Genomic DNA, 9,406 nt, shown 5'->3' with positions numbered 1-9,406 from the left:
ACAGAGCTCTTCCTGCTGGAGCCCTTGGCAGTGTGCAAGCCACCGGCCCCTAAGCCCTCCCCAAGGACGCCTGGGGCCTAGGTGCAAAGGCAAGGCAGGAGCGGAGCTGAGGCCAGGAAGGCGCCAGTGGCGTCTCCCAGCCTCGCGCAGCCTGCTCCTTCCTGGGCAGGAAGCCTAGCAGCGAGGCAAGTCTGGGCAAGGCTCGCCCAGGGCAGAGCAGCCTCGCGCCAGCAACTCTGCCAGAACGGGCCTCTGAGCAGAGCTGGAGCTCTGCCGTCCTGGAGGCGCACTCGGCTCCAGCCAAGTAGGGCTTGAGCCAAACGAGGCTGGGACGCCTCTTCTTCCCTCGAGGAGGCTCGCCTCCCCGCCAGCTGTTCACTCGGCTTCCAGGTGGGGGCGCTCTGCGCCTCCTGCAGGTCTTGGCTCAGGGGCTGCTTGCCCTGAGCTGGGGCTGTGGGCGGGAGCCCAGGCACGCAGGGGCAGGCCCCAACCAGCTGCACACGTCTCTGCTGAGGAGGAGAGCGCTAGGGAAGCTACGTGTGTGAGGCAGCTGCTGGGCGCCCAGGGAGTCAGCCTCCGGGTGTGCGGGGCTGCAGACCCCAGCCAGGGGCCCTGGGAGCCTGGTGCACTTCGTGCGGTGCTGAGCCTGGGCGGCCAAGCAACCGCTGGAGGAGCCCTGCACTGGCCCTTCCCTTCCCTCGCACAGAGCTCTTCCTGCTGGAGTCCTTGGCAGTGTGCAAGCCACCGGCCCCTAAGCCCTCCCCAAGGACGCCTGGGGCCTAAGTGCAAAGGCAAGGCAGGAGCGGAGCTGAGGCCAGGAAGGCGCCAGTGGCGTCTCCCAGCCTCGCGCAGCCTGCTCCTTCCTGGGCAGGAAGCCTAGCAGCGAGGCAAGTCTGGGCAAGGCTCGCCCAGGGCAGAGCAGCCTCGCGCCAGCAACTCTGCCAGAACGGGCCTCTGAGCAGAGCTGGAGCTCTGCCGTCCTGGAGGCGCACTCGGCTCCAGCCAAGTAGGGCTTGAGCCAAACGAGGCTGGGCTGCCTCTTCTTCCCTCGAGGAGGCTCGCTTCCCCGCCAGCTGTTCACTCGGCTTCCAGGTGGGGGCGCTCTGCGCCTCCTGCAGGTCTTGGCTCAGGGGCTGCTTGCCCTGAGCTGGGGCTGTGGGCGGGAGCCCAGGCACGCAGGGGCAGGCCCCAACCAGCTGCGCATGTCTCTGCTGGGGAGGAGAGCGCTAGGGAAGCTACGTGTGTGAGGCAGCTGCTGGGCGCCCAGGGAGTCAGCCTCCGGGTGTGCGGGGCTGCAGACCCCAGCCAGGGGCCCTGGGAGCCTGGTGCACTCCGTGCGGCGCTGAGCCTGGGCGGCCAAGCAACCGCTGGAGGAGCCCTGCACTGGCCCTTCCCTTTCCTCGCACAGAGCTCTTCCTGCTGGAGCCCTTGGCAGTGTGCAAGCCACCGGCCCCTAAGCCCTCCCCAAGGACGCCTGGGGCCTAGGTGCAAAGGCAAGGCAGGAGCGGAGCTGAGGCCAGGAAGGCGCCAGTGGCATCTCCCAGCATCGCGCAGCCTGCTCCTTCCTGGGCAGGAAGCCTAGCAGCGAGGCAAGTCTGGGCAAGGCTCGCCCAGGGCAGAGCAGCCTCGCGCCAGCAACTCTGCCAGATCGGGCCTCTGAGCAGAGCTGGAGTTCTGCCGTCCTGGAGGCGCACTCGGCTCCAGCCAAATAGGGCTTGAGCCAAACGAGGCTGGGCTGCCTCTTCTTCCCTCGAGGAGGCTCGCCTCCCCGCCAGCTGTTCACTCGGCTTCCAGGTGGGGGCGCTCTGCGCCTCCTGCTGGTCTTGGCTCAGGGGCTGCTTGCCCTACCTGGGGCTGTGGGTGGGAGCCCAGGCACGCAGGGGCAGGCCCCAACCAGCTGCACACGTCTCTGCTGGGGACGAGAGCGCTAGGGAAGCTACGTGTGTGAGGCAGCTGCTGGGCGCCCAGGGAGTCAGCCTCCGGGTGTGCGGGGCTGCAGACCCCAGCCAGGGGCCCTGGGAGCCTGGTGCACTCCGTGCGGCGCTGAGTCTGGGCGGCCAAGCAACCGCTGGAGGAGCCCTGCACTGGCCCTTCCCTTCCCTCGCACAGAGCTCTTCCTGCTGGAGCCCTTGGCAGTGTGCAAGCCACCGGCCCCTAAGCCCTCCCCAAGGACGCCTGGGGCCTAGGTGCAAAGGCAAGGCAGGAGCGGAGCTGATGCCAGGAAGGCGCCAGTGGCGTCTCCCAGCCTCGCGCAGCCTGCTCCTTCCTGGGCAGGAAGCCTAGCAGCGAGGCAAGTCTGGGCAAGGCTCGCCCAGGGCAGAGCAGCCTCGCGCCAGCAACTCTGCCAGAACGGGCCTCTGAGCAGAGCTGGAGCTCTGCCGTCCTGGAGGCGCACTCGGCTCCAGCCAAGTAGGGCTTGAGCCAAACGAGGCTGGGCTGCCTCTTCTTCCCTCGAGGAGGCTCGCCTCCCCGCCAGCTGTTCACTCGGCTTCCAGGTGGGGGCGCTCTGCGCCTCCTGCAGGTCTTGGCTCAGGGGCTGCTTGCCCTGAGCTGGGGCTGTGGGCGGGAGCCCAGGCACGCAGGGGCAGGCCCCAACCAGCTGCACACATCTCTGCTGGAGACGAGAGCGCTAGGGAAGCTACGTGTGTGAGGCAGCTGCTGGGCGCCCAGGGAGTCAGCCTCCGGGTGTGCGGGGCTGCAGACCCCAGCCAGGGGCCCTGGGAGCCTGGTGCACTCCGTGCGGTGCTGAGTCTGGGCGGCCAAGCAACCGCTGGAGGAGCCCTGCACTGGCCCTTCCCTTCCCTCGCACAGAGCTCTTCCTGCTGGAGCCCTTGGCAGTGTGCAAGCCACCGGCCCCTAAGCCCTCCCCAAGGACGCCTGGGGCCTAGGTGCAAAGGCAAGGCAGGAGCGGAGCTGAGGCCAGGAAGGCGCCAGTGGCGTCTCACAGCCTCGCGCAGCCTGCTCCTTCCTGGGCAGGAAGCCTAGCAGCGAGGCATTCTGGCCAAGGCTCGCCCAGGGCAGAGCAGCCTCGCGCCAGCAACTCTGCCAGATCGGGCCTCTGAGCAGAGCTGGAGCTCTGCCGTCCTGGAGGCGCACTCGGCTCCAGCCAAGTAGGGCTTGAGCCAAACGAGGCTGGGCTGCCTCTTCTTCCCTCGAGGAGGCTCGCCTCCCCGCCAGCTGTTCACTCGGCTTCCAGGTGGGGGCGCTCTGAGCCTCCTGCAGGTCTTGGCTCAGGGGCTGCTTGCCCTGAGCTGGGGCTGTGGGTGGGAGCCCAGGCACGCAGGGGCAGGCCCCAACCAGCTGCACACGTCTCTGCTGGGGACGAGAGCACTAGGGAAGCTACGTGTGTGAGGCAGCTGCTGGGCGCCCAGGGAGTCAGCCTCCGGATGTGCGGGGCTGCAGACCCCAGCCAGGGGCCCTGGGAGCCTGGTGCACTCCGTGCGGCGCTGAGTCTGGGCGGCCAAGCAACCGCTGGAGGAGCCCTGCACTGGCCCTTCCCTTCCCTCGCACAGAGCTCTTCCTGCTGGAGCCCTTGGCAGTGTGCAAGCCACCGGCCCCTAAGCCCTCCCCAAGGACGCCTGGGGCCTAGGTGCAAAGGCAAGGCAGGAGCGGAGCTGAGGCCAGGAAGGCGCCAGTGGCGTCTCCCAGCCTCGCGCAGCCTGCTCCTTCCTGGGCAGGAAGCCTAGCAGCGAGGCAAGTCTGGGCAAGGCTCGCCCAGGGCAGAGCAGCCTCGCGCCAGCAACTCTGCCAGAACGGGCCTCTGAGCAGAGCTGGAGCTCTGCCGTCCTGGAGGCGCACACGGCTCCAGCCAAGTAGGGCTTGAGCCAAACGAGGCTGGGCTGCCTCTTCTTCCCTCGAGGAGGCTCGCCTCCCCGCCAGCTGTTCACTCGGCTTCCAGGTGGGGGCGCTCTGCGCCTCCTGCAGGTCTTGGCTCAGGGGCTGCTTACCCTGAGCTGGGGCTGTGGGCGGGAGCCCAGGAACGCAGGGGCAGGCCCCAACCAGCTGCACACATCTCTGATGGAGACGAGAGCGCTAGGGAAGCTACGTGTGTGAGGCAGCTGCTGGGCGCCCAGGGAGTCAGCCTCCGGGTGTGCGGGGCTGCAGACCCCAGCCAGGGGCCCTGGGAGCCTGGTGCACTCCGTCCGGCGCTGAGCCTGGGCGGCAAAGCAACCGCTGGAGGAGCCCTGCACTGGCCCTTCCCTTCCCTCGCACAGAGCTCTTCCTGCTGGAGCCCTTGGCAGTGTGCAAGCCACCGGCCCCTAAGCCCTCCCCAAGGACGCCTGGGGCCTAGGTGCAAAGGCAAGGCAGGAGCGGAGCTGAGGCCAGGAAGGCGCCAGTGGCGTCTCCCAGCCTCGCACAGCCTGCTCCTTCCTGGGCAGGAAGCCTAGCAGCGAGGCAAGTCTGGGCAAGGCTCGCCCAGGGCAGAGCAGCCTCGCGCCAGCAACTCTGCCAGATCGGGCCTCTGAGCAGAGCTGGAGCTCTGCCGTCCTGGAGGCGCACTCGGCTCCAGCCAAGTAGGGCTTGAGCCAAACGAGGCTGGGCTGCCTCTTCTTCCCTCGAGGAGGCTCGCCTCCCCGCCAGCTGTTCACTCGGCTTCCAGGTGGGGGCGCTCTGCGCCTCCTGCAGGTCTTGGCTCAGGGGCTGCTTGCCCTGAGCTGGGGCTGTGGGCGGGAGCCCAGGCACGCAGGGGCAGGCCCCAACCAGCTGCACACGTCTCTGCTGGGGAGGAGAGCGCTAGGGAAGCTACGTGTGTGAGGCAGCTGCTGGGCGCCCAGGGAGTCAGCCTCCGGGTGTGCGGGGCTGCAGACCCCAGCCAGGGGCCCTGGGAGCCTGGTGCACTCCGTGCGGCACTGAGCCTGGGCGGCCAAGCAACCGCTGGAGGAGCCCTGCACTGGCCCGTCCCTTCCCTCGCACAGAGCTCTTCCTGCTGGAGCCCTTGGCAGTGTGCAAGCCACCGGCCCCTAAGCCCTCTCCAAGGAGGCCTGGGGCCTAGGTGCAAAGGCAAGGCAGGAGCGGAGCTGAGGCCAGGAAGGCCCCAGTGGCGTCTCCCAGCCTCGCGCAGCCTGCTCCTTCCTGGGCAGGAAGCCTAGCAGCGAGGCAAGTCTGGGCAAGGCTCGCCCAGGGCAGAGCAGCCTCGCGCCAGCAACTCTGCCAGAACGGGCCTCTGAGGAGAGCTGGAGCTCTGCCGTCCTGGAGGCGCATTCGGCTCCAGCCAAGTAGGGCTTGAGCCAAACGAGGCTGGGCTGCCTCTTCTTCCCTCGAGGAGGCTCGCCTCCCCGCCAGCTGTTCACTCGGCTTCCAGGTTGGGGCGCTCTGCGCCTCCTGCAGGTCTTGGCTCAGGGGCTGCTTGCCCTGAGCTGGGGCTGTGGGTGGGAGCCCAGGCACGCAGGGGCAGGCCCCAACCAGCTGCACATGTCTCTGCTGGGGACGAGAGCGCTAGGGAAGCTACGTGTGTGAGGCAGCTGCTGGGCGCCCAGGGAGTCAGCCTCCGGGTGTGCGGGGCTGCAGACCCCAGCCAGGGGCCCTGGGAGCCTGGTGCACTCCGTGCGGCGCTGAGTCTGGGCGGCCAAGCAACCGCTGGAGGAGCCCTGCACTGGCCCTTCCCTTCCCTCGCACAGAGCTCTTCCTGCTGGAGCCCTTGGCAGTGTGCAAGCCACCGGCCCCTAAGCCCTCCCCAAGGACGCCTGGGGCCTAGGTGCAAAGGCAAGGCAGGAGCGGAGCTGAGGCCAGGAAGGCGCCAGTGGCGTCTCCCAGCCTCGCGCAGCCTGCTCCTTCCTGGGCAGGAAGCCTAGCAGCGAGGCAAGTCTGGGCAAGGCTCGCCCAGGGCAGAGCAGCCTCGCGCCAGCAACTCTGCCAGAACGGGCCTCTGAGCAGAGCTGGAGCTCTGCCGTCCTGGAGGCGCACTCGGCTCCAGCCAAGTAGGGCTTGAGCCAAACGAGGCTGGGCTGCCTCTTCTTCCCTCGAGGAGGCTCGCCTCCCCGCCAGCTGTTCACTCGGCTTCCAGGTGGGGGCGCTCTGCGCCTCCTGCAGGTCTTGGCTCAGGGGCTGCTTGCCCTGAGCTGGGGCTGTGGGCGGGAGCCCAGGCACGCAGGGGCAGGCCCCAACCAGCTGCACACATCTCTGATGGAGACGAGAGCGCTAGGGAAGCTACGTGTGTGAGGCAGCTGCTGGGCGCCCAGGGAGTCAGCCTCCGGGTGTGCGGGGCTGCAGACCCCAGCCAGGGGCCCTGGGAGCCTGGTGCACTTCGTGCGGTGCTGAGCCTGGGCGGCCAAGCAACCGCTGGAGGAGCCCTGCACTGGCCCTTCCCTTCCCTCGCACAGAGCTCTTCCTGCTGGAGTCCTTGGCAGTGTGCAAGCCACCGGCCCCTAAGCCCTCCCCAAGGACGCCTGGGGCCTAAGTGCAAAGGCAAGGCAGGAGCGGAGCTGAGGCCAGGAAGGCGCCAGTGGCGTCTCCCAGCCTCGCGCAGCCTGCTCCTTCCTGGGCAGGAAGCCTAGCAGCGAGGCAAGTCTGGGCAAGGCTCGCCCAGGGCAGAGCAGCCTCGCGCCAGCAACTCTGCCAGAACGGGCCTCTGAGCAGAGCTGGAGCTCTGCCGTCCTGGAGGCGCACTCGGCTCCAGCCAAGTAGGGCTTGAGCCAAACGAGGCTGGGCTGCCTCTTCTTCCCTCGAGGAGGCTCGCCTCCCCGCCAGCTGTTCACTCGGCTTCCAGGTGGGGGCGCTCTGCGCCTCCTGCAGGTCTTGGCTCAGGGGCTGCTTGCCCTGAGCTGGGGCTGTGGGTGGGAGCCCAGGCACGCAGGGGCAGGCCCCAACCAGCTGCGCACGTCTGTGCTGGGGAGGAGAGTGCTAGGGAAGCTACGTGTGTGAGGCAGCTGCTGGGCGCCCAGGGAGTCAACCTCCGGGTGTGCGGGGCTGCAGACCCCAGCCAGGGGCCCTGGGAGCCTGGTGCACTCTGTCCGGCGCTGAGCCTGGGCGGCAAAGCAACCGCTGGAGGAGCCCTGCACTGGCCCTTCCCTTCCCTCGCACAGAGCTCTTCCTGCTGGAGCCCTTGGCAGTGTGCAAGCCACCGGCCCCTAAGCCTTCCCCAAGGACGCCTGGGGCCTAGGTGCAAAGGCAAGGCAAGAGCGGAGCTGAGGCCAGGAAGGCGCCAGTGGCATCTCCCAGCCTCGCGCAGCCTGCTCCTTCCTGGGCAGGAAGCCTAGCAGCGAGGCAAGTCTGGGCAAGGCTCGCCCAGGGCAGAGCAGCCTCGCGCCAGCAACTCTGCCAGATCGGGCCTCTGAGCAGAGCTGGAGTTCTGCCGTCCTGGAGGCGCACTCGGCTCCAGCCAAGTAGGGCTTGAGCCAAACGAGGCTGGGCTGCCTCTTCTTCCCTCGAGGAGGCTCGCCTCCCCGCCAGCTGTTCACTCGGCTTCCAGGTGGGGGCGCTCTGCGCCTCCTGCAGGTCTTGGCTCAGGGGCTGCTTGCCCTGACCTGGGGCTGTGGGTGGGAGCCCAGGCACGCAGGGGCAGGCCCCAACCAGCTGCACACGTCTCTGCTGGGGACGAGAGCGCTAGGGAAGCTACGTGTGTGAGGCAGCTGCTGGGCGCCCAGGGAGTCAGCCTCCGGGTGTGCGGGGCTGCAGACCCCAGCCAGGGGCCCTGGGAGCCTGGTGCACTCCGTGCGGCGCTGAGTCTGGGCGGCCAAGCAACCGCTGGAGGAGCCCTGCACTGGCCCTTCCCTTCCCTCGCACAGAGCTCTTCCTGCTGGAGCCCTTGGCAGTGTGCAAGCCACCGGCCCCTAAGCCCTCCCCAAGGACGCCTGGGGCCTAGGTGCAAAGGCAAGGCAGGAGCGGAGCTGAGGCCAGGAAGGCGCCAGTGGCGTCTCCCAGCCTCGCGCAGCCTGCTCCTTCCTGGGCAGGAAGCCTAGCAGCGAGGCAAGTCTGGGCAAGGCTCGCCCAGGGCAGAGCAGCCTCGCGCCAGCAACTCTGCCAGAACGGGCCTCTGAGCAGAGCTGGAGCTCTGCCGTCCTGGAGGCGCACTCGGCTCCAGCCAAGTAGGGCTTGAGCCAAACGAGGCTGGGCTGCCTCTTCTTCCCTCGAGGAGGCTCGCTTCCCCGCCAGCTGTTCACTCGGCTTCCAGGTGGGGGCGCTCTGCGCCTCCTGCAGGTCTTGGCTCAGGGGCTGCTTGCCCTGACCTGGGGCTGTGGGTGGGAGCCCAGGCACGCAGGGGCAGGCCCCAACCAGCTGCACACGTCTCTGCTGGGGACGAGAGCGCTAGGGAAGCTACGTGTGTGAGGCAGCTGCTGGGCGCCCAGGGAGTCAGCCTCCGGGTGTGCGGGGCTGCAGACCCCAGCCAGGGGCCCTGGGAGCCTGGTGCACTCCGTGCGGCGCTGAGTCTGGGCGGCCAAGCAACCGCTGGAGGAGCCCTGCACTGGCCCTTCCCTTCCCTCGCACAGAGCTCTTCCTGCTGGAGCCCTTGGCAGTGTGCAAGCCACCGGCCCCTAAGCCCTCCCCAAGGACGCCTGGGGCCTAGGTGCAAAGGCAAGGCAGGAGCGGAGCTGAGGCCAGGAAGGCGCCAGTGGCGTCTCCCAGCCTCGCGCAGCCTGCTCCTTCCTGGGCAGGAAGCCTAGCAGCGAGGCAAGTCTGGGCAAGGCTCGCCCAGGGCAGAGCAGCCTCGCGCCAGCAACTCTGCCAGAACGGGCCTCTGAGCAGAGCTGGAGCTCTGCCGTCCTGGAGGCGCACTCGGCTCCAGCCAAGTAGGGCTTGAGCCAAACGAGGCTGGGACGCCTCTTCTTCCCTCGAGGAGGCTCGCCTCCCCGCCAGCTGTTCACTCGGCTTCCAGGTGGGGGCGCTCTGCGCCTCCTGCAGGTCTTGGCTCAGGGGCTGCTTGCCCTGAGCTGGGGCTGTGGGCGGGAGCCCAGGCACGCAGGGGCAGGCCCCAACCAGCTGCACACGTCTCTGCTGAGGAGGAGAGCGCTAGGGAAGCTACGTGTGTGAGGCAGCTGCTGGGCGCCCAGGGAGTCAGCCTCCGGGTGTGCGGGGCTGCAGACCCCAGCCAGGGGCCCTGGGAGCCTGGTGCACTTCGTGCGGTGCTGAGCCTGGGCGGCCAAGCAACCGCTGGAGGAGCCCTGCACTGGCCCTTCCCTTCCCTCGCACAGAGCTCTTCCTGCTGGAGTCCTTGGCAGTGTGCAAGCCACCGGCCCCTAAGCCCTCCCCAAGGACGCCTGGGGCCTAAGTGCAAAGGCAAGGCAGGAGCGGAGCTGAGGCCAGGAAGGCGCCAGTGGCGTCTCCCAGCCTCGCGCAGCCTGCTCCTTCCTGGGCAGGAAGCCTAGCAGCGAGGCAAGTCTGGGCAAGGCTCGCCCAGGGCAGAGCAGCCTCGCGCCAGCAACTCTGCCAGAACGGGCCTCTGAGCAGAGCTGGAGCTCTGCCGTCCTGG

The sequence above is a fragment of the Ovis canadensis genome, chromosome 8 (assembly GCF_042477335.2).
Source record: "Ovis canadensis isolate MfBH-ARS-UI-01 breed Bighorn chromosome 8, ARS-UI_OviCan_v2, whole genome shotgun sequence".
NCBI lineage: Eukaryota > Metazoa > Chordata > Mammalia > Artiodactyla > Bovidae > Ovis > Ovis canadensis.
The sequence above is the reverse complement of the archived record's forward strand: the minus strand, read 5'-3'. Positions refer to the sequence as shown.